This window comes from Triticum dicoccoides, chromosome 6B (genome assembly GCF_002162155.2).
Source record: "Triticum dicoccoides isolate Atlit2015 ecotype Zavitan chromosome 6B, WEW_v2.0, whole genome shotgun sequence".
Lineage (NCBI taxonomy): Eukaryota > Viridiplantae > Streptophyta > Magnoliopsida > Poales > Poaceae > Triticum > Triticum dicoccoides.
The window spans coordinates 4,754,120-4,763,826 of NC_041391.1; the positions used below are offsets into that span (position 1 = coordinate 4,754,120).

The 9,707-nt window shown below is 44.7% G+C and overlaps 1 long non-coding RNA gene across 8 annotated transcripts; it reads left to right on the forward strand.

Annotated features, from left to right (window-relative positions):
* Positions 1–200: 200 nt before the first annotated feature.
* On the forward strand, positions 201–5,941 carry LOC119322467. 8 transcript variants are annotated; one of them, XR_005155633.1, is made up of 6 exons: positions 201–426; positions 507–622; positions 704–912; positions 1,369–3,752; positions 3,908–4,371; positions 5,468–5,941. It is a non-coding gene; the product is annotated as an uncharacterized LOC119322467 (long non-coding RNA). The 8 variants fall into 8 exon arrangements; XR_005155632.1 differs by having other exon boundaries at positions 1,369–1,571; positions 1,668–4,371; XR_005155628.1 differs by having other exon boundaries at positions 504–622; positions 1,369–4,371.
* Positions 5,942–9,707: the final 3,766 nt, after the last annotated feature.

Sequence of the window (9,707 nt, forward strand, 5' to 3'; positions counted from 1 at the left end):
CCGCCGGATCGAAACCCGGCGCTCGCAGACCGTCCGATCTTTTCCCTATGAGCCGTGTCCCGCCCGGCCGTGCCACTGCGCGTAATTCCCGTGCCCCGCCGAGGGCATTTTAGACATTTCGCATACCCCTTTAAAAACAAAGTAGCAGCCACTGGAAACCTAGCTGCTTCCTGCCGCACTCGCGCGGTCGCGCCCCCTTCCCCCTTCCCCCGTCCTCCCGCATTCCAGCCTCCACCTCGCCGCCGCCACCAACACCAGGCGATTCCGGCGAGTTCCGGCGGCCCTTGCCGGAGCGCAGCACACTCACGAGCTCCCCTCGTGACGGTGCTTCCTTTCCTCCGGCTAGATCTGCTCCTCACGGCCGCAAGCGCTCGCGCGCGACCCATCCCCGCTGCTAGGGCTTCGGCTGCCCCCAACTCTGGTGAGGTGAGCTCTCCTCTTCCCTCTCCTCTCACCTTCTTTCTTATCTTCCCGCCCCACTCAATTTCTTCGATTCGGTGCAGCAGCCACCCTCCTCCATGGACGAGGACGACCACCACGGCCGCACATGGTCGAGCTCACCGTCGTTTCCTCCGGTGCGGTGATGGGCCAACGAGCTCCGCCTCCACGGCTCCTAGCTCGGGTAAGCATCCCCATCCCCATGACCGTTTCACTTTCCAAAGCCTCCTCCTCTTATCTTTTGTGTGTGTGTGTGCTCATGAAGCTTCTGTTCTCCATGGACGAATCTCAACTGGAAACAGCAAGCCATCTCAAGGGAGGGGATTCTCAAGTCACCCCACTTCCAATCCATGGATGCTATCCACAAGGACCAAGATGATGACGACCAGGATGGAAGGAGCCCACGCCCGACCCCGACGACGGCGGTTTCATTTGTGTGCCGGCGTCGACCACAACCTCCCTCTCTGTAATATGGTTGTGCTTTATTTTAATCAAAAGAAGTTCATTCTCAATTCACTCTGCTTATATCATAATTCAGCACCGACTCTTTCAGTCTTTCCTGCCTCCTAGCATGCTTTTACTCTGCATCTCCTACGTGATAGTTATTGTTACTGTAAAATATGCTTGAAGCCAGTAACTGATTACACTTTTAGTCACATATTCTCAAGGACCTCCAAGAAGTTGAGGTTCTGAATATATGCTTGGACAGACTCAAGTTTGTATTTATGTGTGGTAGCAAATAAACAAGAGAAGCGTTTGTCCTACCATACACAAAATCAATGAGACGAACCGTTAGTTTTCAATCTCGCTTGTGCATTTCTTGTGTCTTATCTTATAGTCGCCGTTGCTATATGCTTTATTCAGAGCAGGTTTTTATCATGATTTATACTCTGGTTGGTCTGATTTCTGCTCTGGACATGAACCTTACAGGCTGAAACATGGCACAATCCGCCGGGCACAATCCGCCGCTGCACCCAACGACCACCATCGTCTGTTCAAGTACCCGTACCATGGCGAGGCATGGGCTGCTCAGTCGTGCAACTCACTCACAGCCGGGCGATGGCTTACTCCAACGATTTCTTGTGGGAGGCCGCCGGCGTTCGAGCTCCAACAACCAGCATGTTCCAACTGAGGTTCGTTTACATCTGTCTTACCAGCTCTCTCCTTTGGGCGTGCTCATCTGTGGTTTAGGGTTGCAAGTGCCAATGCCTCGTTATATTATATTGCAGTGAAAGAATAATATATAGATCCAGGAAAGACAACCAAGTATTACCAATAGTTTCAACACAAGATACATGGCTGGTGAACAAATGTACATGTCCAAGACGTCTGTCTATGCATTAGTTTTTTCCTCTTGATTTCATCAGTTTCTTGATTATCGGATTTTGATTTCTTGAATATTCAAATCATCTCTAACATTCAAAGGTAGGCACAACGCAATGATGTTTGGTTGTCTGACAATTTTGTTCATTTTCCAAATTGAAGAAGGATGCTAACTTCATGATTATAAGGTGATTCAGTCACTTGATATAAGTATATGCGAATTAATTAATTTAACTGCGCTTATCTCACACTGATGCTTCCCTTTCTAAAAGATAGTGAGTCCAGAGTCATTCATGCCAAGATATATTTTTGGTTACACTGACCTAACTGTATTGACCGTATATACTGCAGGTATACAAAATTGATTAGGTGGCGACCCGATGTCCCCTATTAACTGTTGTACCTACTACTAAATTAACCATTCACGGCAACACGATGATGTGTTTGATCTTTGATTGTTTCTTCGCTCTGAAACCGTGGTTAGGCTTGTCCCCTGTTAAGTGTGTGGTTGTACCTTCTTCTAAATTAATCGTGGACTTTCATTCGCTCTATTATATTCTCCAAATGAAAACGAATAGATAAAGTCCAAATGGTCGTAGAACTCTGGGATAAACCTTAATTGGGTCATATGTGAATTTGGCCACCAGTCATTTAGTTAGTTTTCTGCATTTGCTTGGATTATGATAAGTTTAGCTCAGAAGTGTGGCCACTTCCCCATTTGTTTATTTGATTGAATAACTTGTATCTGATTTTTTTAATAAGATTGTACTGCTCTTGATTATTTTCTTTGTGTTTTTGATTGAGACAGGCGAGGGGAACCAACACTATTTAGCTTATAGGATGTCTGTTTCAAATGCCTCTATGCGGCCTTAGCGACAGTGGCTTGTACATGAATAGGATGTTGAGGACTCCTGCTAGAGAGCTCATTGACGACTGCAACAAGTAGTCCCATGGGAAAATTAAGCTCCTTCTTTTAGTGATGTTAGCGGTTGTTCGACGTATTTTATCTCATTGCAGCCGGCTAGGCAACTGCATTTTTCACTCCAGTTAATCACATATGTCTGTATTTGTGTAGGTTTCACTAGATTTAAATTTCAGTTTTGTCTGCGCTGAGCTGTAGGTTGTTTGATTATTGTATCAAGTGGAAACGAACTTCTCATGGATCTCCTGAAATTTTGCTAGACAATGGTTAATCTACTATACACTTCAAATATAGTCATGGATATCTGAACTAGAAAGTGCACTGTAGTTTATTATATGCTGAATATCATGCACAATCCTCTGCACTTTGAATATTTGGATAAGAAGTAGGATGTTCTTCCCTTGCTTGCCACTTCTGTTGCATCCTTTTGGCAACCTTGCAGCCAAGTCGCTCTGCAGCTCTACAGGCTACAGGTACTGCATTCTCAACCTTGTCATTCAGTTTGCACATGTGTGCAACTTTGAACGATTAGTAAGATGGACCAATAAGAAAGTGAGCTACAAGGTAGATGTCACTTTGTAGCAGATGAACACATACATTTGAATAGGTTTGTGTACAAGGACTACTTTATACTCTGGTTGGTCTGATTGCTGCTCTGGACATGAACCTCCTTTTTGCTTGAGTTTCAAATCTAATGGGAAGAGAAACTAGCAATGTATAGCTGAATTAAAGTATGGAGAACCCCGTTTAGCTTGAGGTAATAAATAAGCTGCCGTATTTGATAAATTTGCTTGCTTTGTCGTCTTACTTCCTATAGGTGTTAAATAGGGTTTTCTTAAGATGTGATTTTAGGAAATAGTTTGTACGCACATGTTTTGCTTTCCCTGTTATCATCTTGCTTTCCCTGCTGCTCACTTTCTTTTTAAATAGTGTCATTGTCTTTGCTTCATCAGCATAGATGCTAGCTAACTTATTATGAGTTGCTACTACAGCAGAACTAAATTAGTCCTTTTTTCATGTTCTCTTAGGTTATGCAGGTACTGAAGGAGCAAAACTTGTATTTTTAAAGGTTATGTGTGGACACATGTATTTTGTGTGTGGGTAGTGCTGTTTTAATTTACATGGCCAACACGTATAGTTCTTTGGTTGATGGCTTCAGGTTCTAGATGCTTAATTAGCTTGGTATTTCCATTAGTTAATCCTGTTGTCGATTAATTTTTACAGGCCTTGCCTTCAGCTTTGTGGGTGCTGTAGTTTTGCCTAATCTATTGACTCTCACCGATCATCAGGTAGGGGTGTATTGTCCCTCTCGTGTCTTGTCATATGTGTGTATTCCTGTCTAATACTGCCTTTTGGCATTTTCTTATTTTGTGTGTGTTAGTCTTGTACTTGCTGGGCCTCTGTTCTATATTAGCCTGCTTGTGTGGTTTCTTATGTGTTTCTTGTTAACGTGCTATGCTATCTATTTTCCATGCTTGGTAAACTATGTCTTGTGTAGTTTATTCTTGCTCTATTGGTATATATTGATTAAGCCTGCTGATAAGATGTCGTTTAATGCTTTGTCCGAGCTTCGCCCGGGCAACTCGCTTCGCCGCGTTCGCGTGCATGTGTCATGCCTGTGGCACCACCACGATGGAACTGAAAATTGTCCGATTAAGCATATGGACTTGGTTATACTCGACTCTCAGGTACCAACCTTCACTTTATACCCACCTATCATCTGTTCAGCTGGTTTCCATGTATTGATACTGTTACTTTGCTACATGGTTCTTGGACTGTTTCATGTAAGGCACCGGATTTTCTATAAGTCCGCAGACGGCAAGAGCATGCTTGTGCTTGCTCTGTTACAGGACGAAAAGTTTAGATTTCATGGTTCATAAGACAAAATGGCAATATTTAGGACCATATCACAATACAACTATGATACTAGATCTCATGGTCATCTATTAGCTGGTAGTAACGTCATGTTCTTTTGAGTCTGATGAAGCCTTTATTTTTTGAAAATGGTTTCAACAGACATACAATTAGGTTGCCGCTAGAGAAAAGGCTGAATAATGGCCCACATTAGACGTACTATCAGTCCTCAAATGGCCATGTGCTCTGCTTCTTTTTACTGTTGAGTCTTTTAACAATCGATCTCTTTCTTTGGTTATCTTCCTTATAAAAAAGCAGCTTAGAGACCTACTGGCTGCTCTGGATCAAGATTATAAGTAGATTTCATATATTTGAACAACAGACAGAGATTTTGTTTCATATATGCATATGCATTTATTGTATAATTCAATTCCACCACCACATTTTTATTACCTACATGAATTTCCCCTATACCATATATCAACGTTTGAAATTAGTGACATCTACTCAAATAAGTATCCATAGGTTGTGGCATAGACATGTTTACATCAGCAATCTTTTCTTTGAGATATCTGGTGGCCTTTTGTGTAGTTCAATGTATCCATTTGTCATTGCATTGCTTTCTTGATTCAACAGTAACAATAAAGGACTGCTAAATTGTACTTCATAGAGAAAGGGATGGCGTACACCTACTACCTCCATTCCAAAATAGATGACCCAACTTTGTACTAAGTCATCTATTTTGGAACGGAGGGAGTAGGTTATATAGGCTAAAGAGTATCGGTGGTCTGACCGCACGTCACTTTTTTTACACTCAGTAATCTTTAATGGTTTATTAACACTAGCTAATCCGAAGTAGATGTTTGTTATTTGTTCCCTTTTCCTTACTTATCCACAGGATAATGTTCTTTATTTGTATCTGTTTTGTAGAACCATCGAATTCAAGTCATCGTTGAGTACACGACAGCTTCTGAAGTTCGTGCCATCATGCTTTAGTTTCCCACATGGGCTGAGATGATCCAAATAAAAAGACGGTCTCAGGCACAAGAGCATGATGTGCTTGCGCCATTTGCTTTCACACCAAGGCCACGCGGTTGATCATCTAAGTGCACCTATGAAGTTGATCGACAAGGCAATTGGACGGAGCTACTAATTAGTATGCCTAATAGCTATGGCTTAGTAGTTTGACCGCCTCTACTGTCATTATGCCTGGCTTTTGCTTTCTTATTATGTTCCTGCTATTAGTACTTCCTCTCTCGTGTTTGTGCTCTTAGTATTGAACTTAATGTCGTAGTTATTAGCTTTCTTGGTCTAATGAACTCACTGAGTGTTTATAATCTCATGAGGATGTTGAACTTGATAATATCTTGCTTTGTTGTCTTGTTGAATACGTGTGTTAAACTATGCTTCTTACTAAATGATCATTGGATGTTGAACTTACTCCAATGTAGAGGGAATTCATACGCTAAACATAGATTCCTACTAACTTAGCACTACTTGCTTCACCAAAACGTTAGGACCGGCACCCTCGCGCCAAGGCGCGGTCCCGATCTAGTGTGTGTTAATCAAGCGATATTGAGAGATGCACTTCCAAAGGCCCCCGCGTCGCCTAGCTTGGCGACTCGGGCGGCGACCAGATCCCCGCCGCCTCCCACTCCCCCCACCTGCTCATCCTCCCTCGCCGCCGCCGGTGGCCACCGCCGGGCAAAGCCCGTGCGGGGGTGGCGGCGGCGGGGCCTCATCTCGTCGCGCGGCGTCCAGTCCTGGGGGAGCGGCGGCGGATGGCGCTCGGCGCCGTGGTGCCTGGCGGTGGACTGCGCAGCTGCCTCACCTATCTCTGGTGATGCTCTGGCAGCGGGGGTGATGCTCGGCTTGCGGGTGCGGAGGGGGCTGTTGCGGGGCGCTGCGTGGGGCGGCTGGATCGAGCCGGTCGCGGGAAGATCTGGCTTCCCCGGTTTCTGCTGCGGGGGTCAGCGGCACGGGTGCTCGGACGCCGGGGCGGCGGCCCCGGACCTCTTCGCTCTCTGGGCGGCGCGTCCGCGGGCGGGCGGTGGCTCTCGTCGGTTGCGTAGGCGGCGGCGGAGCTGCTGTGGTTTGGCGTCTCTGCTGCGGTGAGAGGTGGTGCGGCTCGGCGAGTTTCGGGCGTGGCTCCTCCTTCCTCTGGCAGGGTCGGCTGGTCTGTGGAGAAGGCGGTGTGCGCCCAGTACCCGGCAGCACGGCTGCTGCTGGCCGGGGGGTCGCGCAGGACGGCCTTAGCTGGGACGGGCGCGGGCGCTGGCGGGAGATTCCCTTCGGTGGCTCTGCGGTGTAGGTTTGGTGGCGGTTGGTGGCCGGCTGGTTCGGGCTCGCGGTGGTTGTGCATCTACGGGAGAAATCCTTCTTCGGCCTCTGCCGGATCCGGCGACGGCGACGCCCGCGGGCGCCGCACTCTTTCTTGGAAGCGTCGTTTTGGTGTGGTGCTTCTCCCCGCGGCCTTGGCTCCAGATGGAATCCTCAGATCCGCGGGATCGGGCGATGAAGGCGTCTCCTCGTCTTCTTCCTCCTTGGGGGCATCGTCTCGGAGCCGGCTACAACTGGAGACCGGTGGAAAGCGGCATCTTCGCCGCGGTGGATGGCGGCATCTTCTCCGCGTGGTTGCTGAGGCGGCCGTTTGGGGGCGTTGATTTCTGTTTGGCAACGATGATGGCGACGAGAGGAGCTTGGGTCGCGGCTCGGGCTTTGGTAGTCGGATCTTTCCGGTGTGTCCGAGGTGCTCTTTCGTGGGTTGCCTGGCTGCTTTGAAGTCGGAACTGCGGTGGAGCGGATCCAGGTGGTGATGATGACAGACGCTCGGTGGTCGTTTGCGGCGGGCACGGTCGGCGCAAGTCCTGTATATTTCCCGGGCAATGATCGTCGGCAAAGTCGGAGCTGTCGGTTGTTCATGCGTGTGGCCATCTGTTGGCATGTGCCGTCGTGGAGTGTGTTCCATGTCGGTGGCCAGGTTGGCTGGTGGTGCCCATGTGTTTATGGGTTGGGTTGTTTCGGTTTTAGCCCGGTTTTCCGTCAATTAACCGGGTAATTCTCACTTCTTCTTAATCAATGAAAATGGCAAGTCTTTTCCTCGTTTCAAAAAAAAAAAAATCAAGTGATATTCCTCTCTCTTATCTACCTGTTTGTTTTTTCTGTCTGTGTGTGTGTTACGCTTAATGAAGATTCTATCAGAGGTGCACCGCCGAAACCCTGCCCCTTTCCTTCTCTGATTCTCTATTATTAATCTGGTCCTACATGGAGTGTGTTATATTCTCTAATGATATTTTCAGATTTTAAAGATATGTCAAGCACAACCCTGATGCTAATGCTTATTCTGTTTATTTTGGATGTTGCTTTCTAGCATGTTCTGGACCAATCCAAGCTCCTTCACGAATTGTACAGTGTGCCTAATTGTTATTTTTACCAGTACAGGGATAATAAAAATATTGCGATGTACAAACACTCCTAAATTTTATACAACTTCTGTGAACTAAGTCATGTCGAGGTACCTCCAGAAATGTATACAACTTCTGTGAACAATTGTGTTATGAGAAATCAGATCAATATCGGTGGGTAAGAAGCTTCAATTTACTTTTCCAATTTTATTTGCGGCTGATTAGTTATTGGTCATATTCTAGGTTACTGAGTAGTCATGATTCCAAACTGATCCCTTTCATGAAGCATAAATTACTGCTAGCTCTCTAATGTATGCAAGAAATTGTTATATCAAAGTGTGTATTTACAGTTGCATAAAATTCCTGTAGTCAATATACAATCTGTTATTTTGCTCTGTATGGGAGCGCATCCACAAATTATGTAGTTATATTGCACCATGATCATCATTAGTTTTTCTATCAGTATAGGGTTTTGACCTCACTGAAGCAATCACGTCTCCAGCCAAAACTTCAAAAGCGGCTCAATGGACATGTTGAGGTACATACCAAACAACACTTTCATGATTTATGTATCTTTTGCCGAGATTGGGTTTATAGGATCTCCTTGCATGTTGGATTTGTTGGACTTTTGAGTTTGACATGCTTACAGTTACTTCCACTTCGGGATTAAATAAGGAAGCAAAAAAATATTTCATTTCAACTTTATGTGCAAAGAAGAAGCAATGAGTCAATGCTAGATCTTTTGACATTGTATGGTGTATGCTATGCAAAGTTGATGCTTATGTATATTCAAATGGCTCAGCATGTTTATAAGATCGGGTAAATTGTCTAGTGATCTCATAACACCATGTATTTTCATTTTGCTCTTGCTGCGTTGAAAATTGTTTGGCTCTCGTAGCAACGCACGGGCAATTACCTAGTTTATTTGTAACGTGGCAATGTTACATCAAGAAGTACAAGAGGAAATAAAAAATCAGGAGAAGTAACACCCACCCAAACATAGCTAGTCTTAGAATCAAAACAAGTCCTAGCAGAAAGTGTGCCAGCCTGTTTGCTTCCCTGGGACAAGCGAACGTTTTAGTTCACTAGGATAGGTATGCCCGTGCAAACATCCGTCGATACAGTACAGCCCTCGTTTTAGCATACATATTCACTGGGCCTCCAGCGGTCCAGCCCAACTGCCATTACCTTCATTTTTTTACCATGACAAAAATCACCTATATGTTGAAAAACTATTTTGGCCACTAGTCATCAACCCATGCAGCGGCACGGGCTAGCGATATCCACAATTATAAACATATTATACAAATCTAGTATGTAATTAGAAATTTAATATATGGTGCTAATAGAAACTTACATATTACATGAATCCAAATTCAATAAATCAAAAAAGAATGTACAAAATTCCCAGATACATATTTACACGTATCTACAATTTCTATACAAATGAAACGAATGGATAGAAAAAAGCGCATAGGCATGCACGTTATTATAGAATCATAATAATTGTGTAAGATGAAACAAACTTATTTTATATTGTAGCCAGAGCTTTTCCAAGTGTGACTCATAGACATGTGAGCACAATTAAGTTAAGGAGGATGCATCAGAAATAAAAGGAAAACAATCTATAGAATTTATTACTGAATTTGAATAATATTTTAGTTGTGATAACAACAATATATTTGAATACTCGCATTTCGTAGCTGGACAATAGGTTTGTGTTGAAATACAAAAGTCAAATCAAACTGTACCCCAAAGATAGAGGT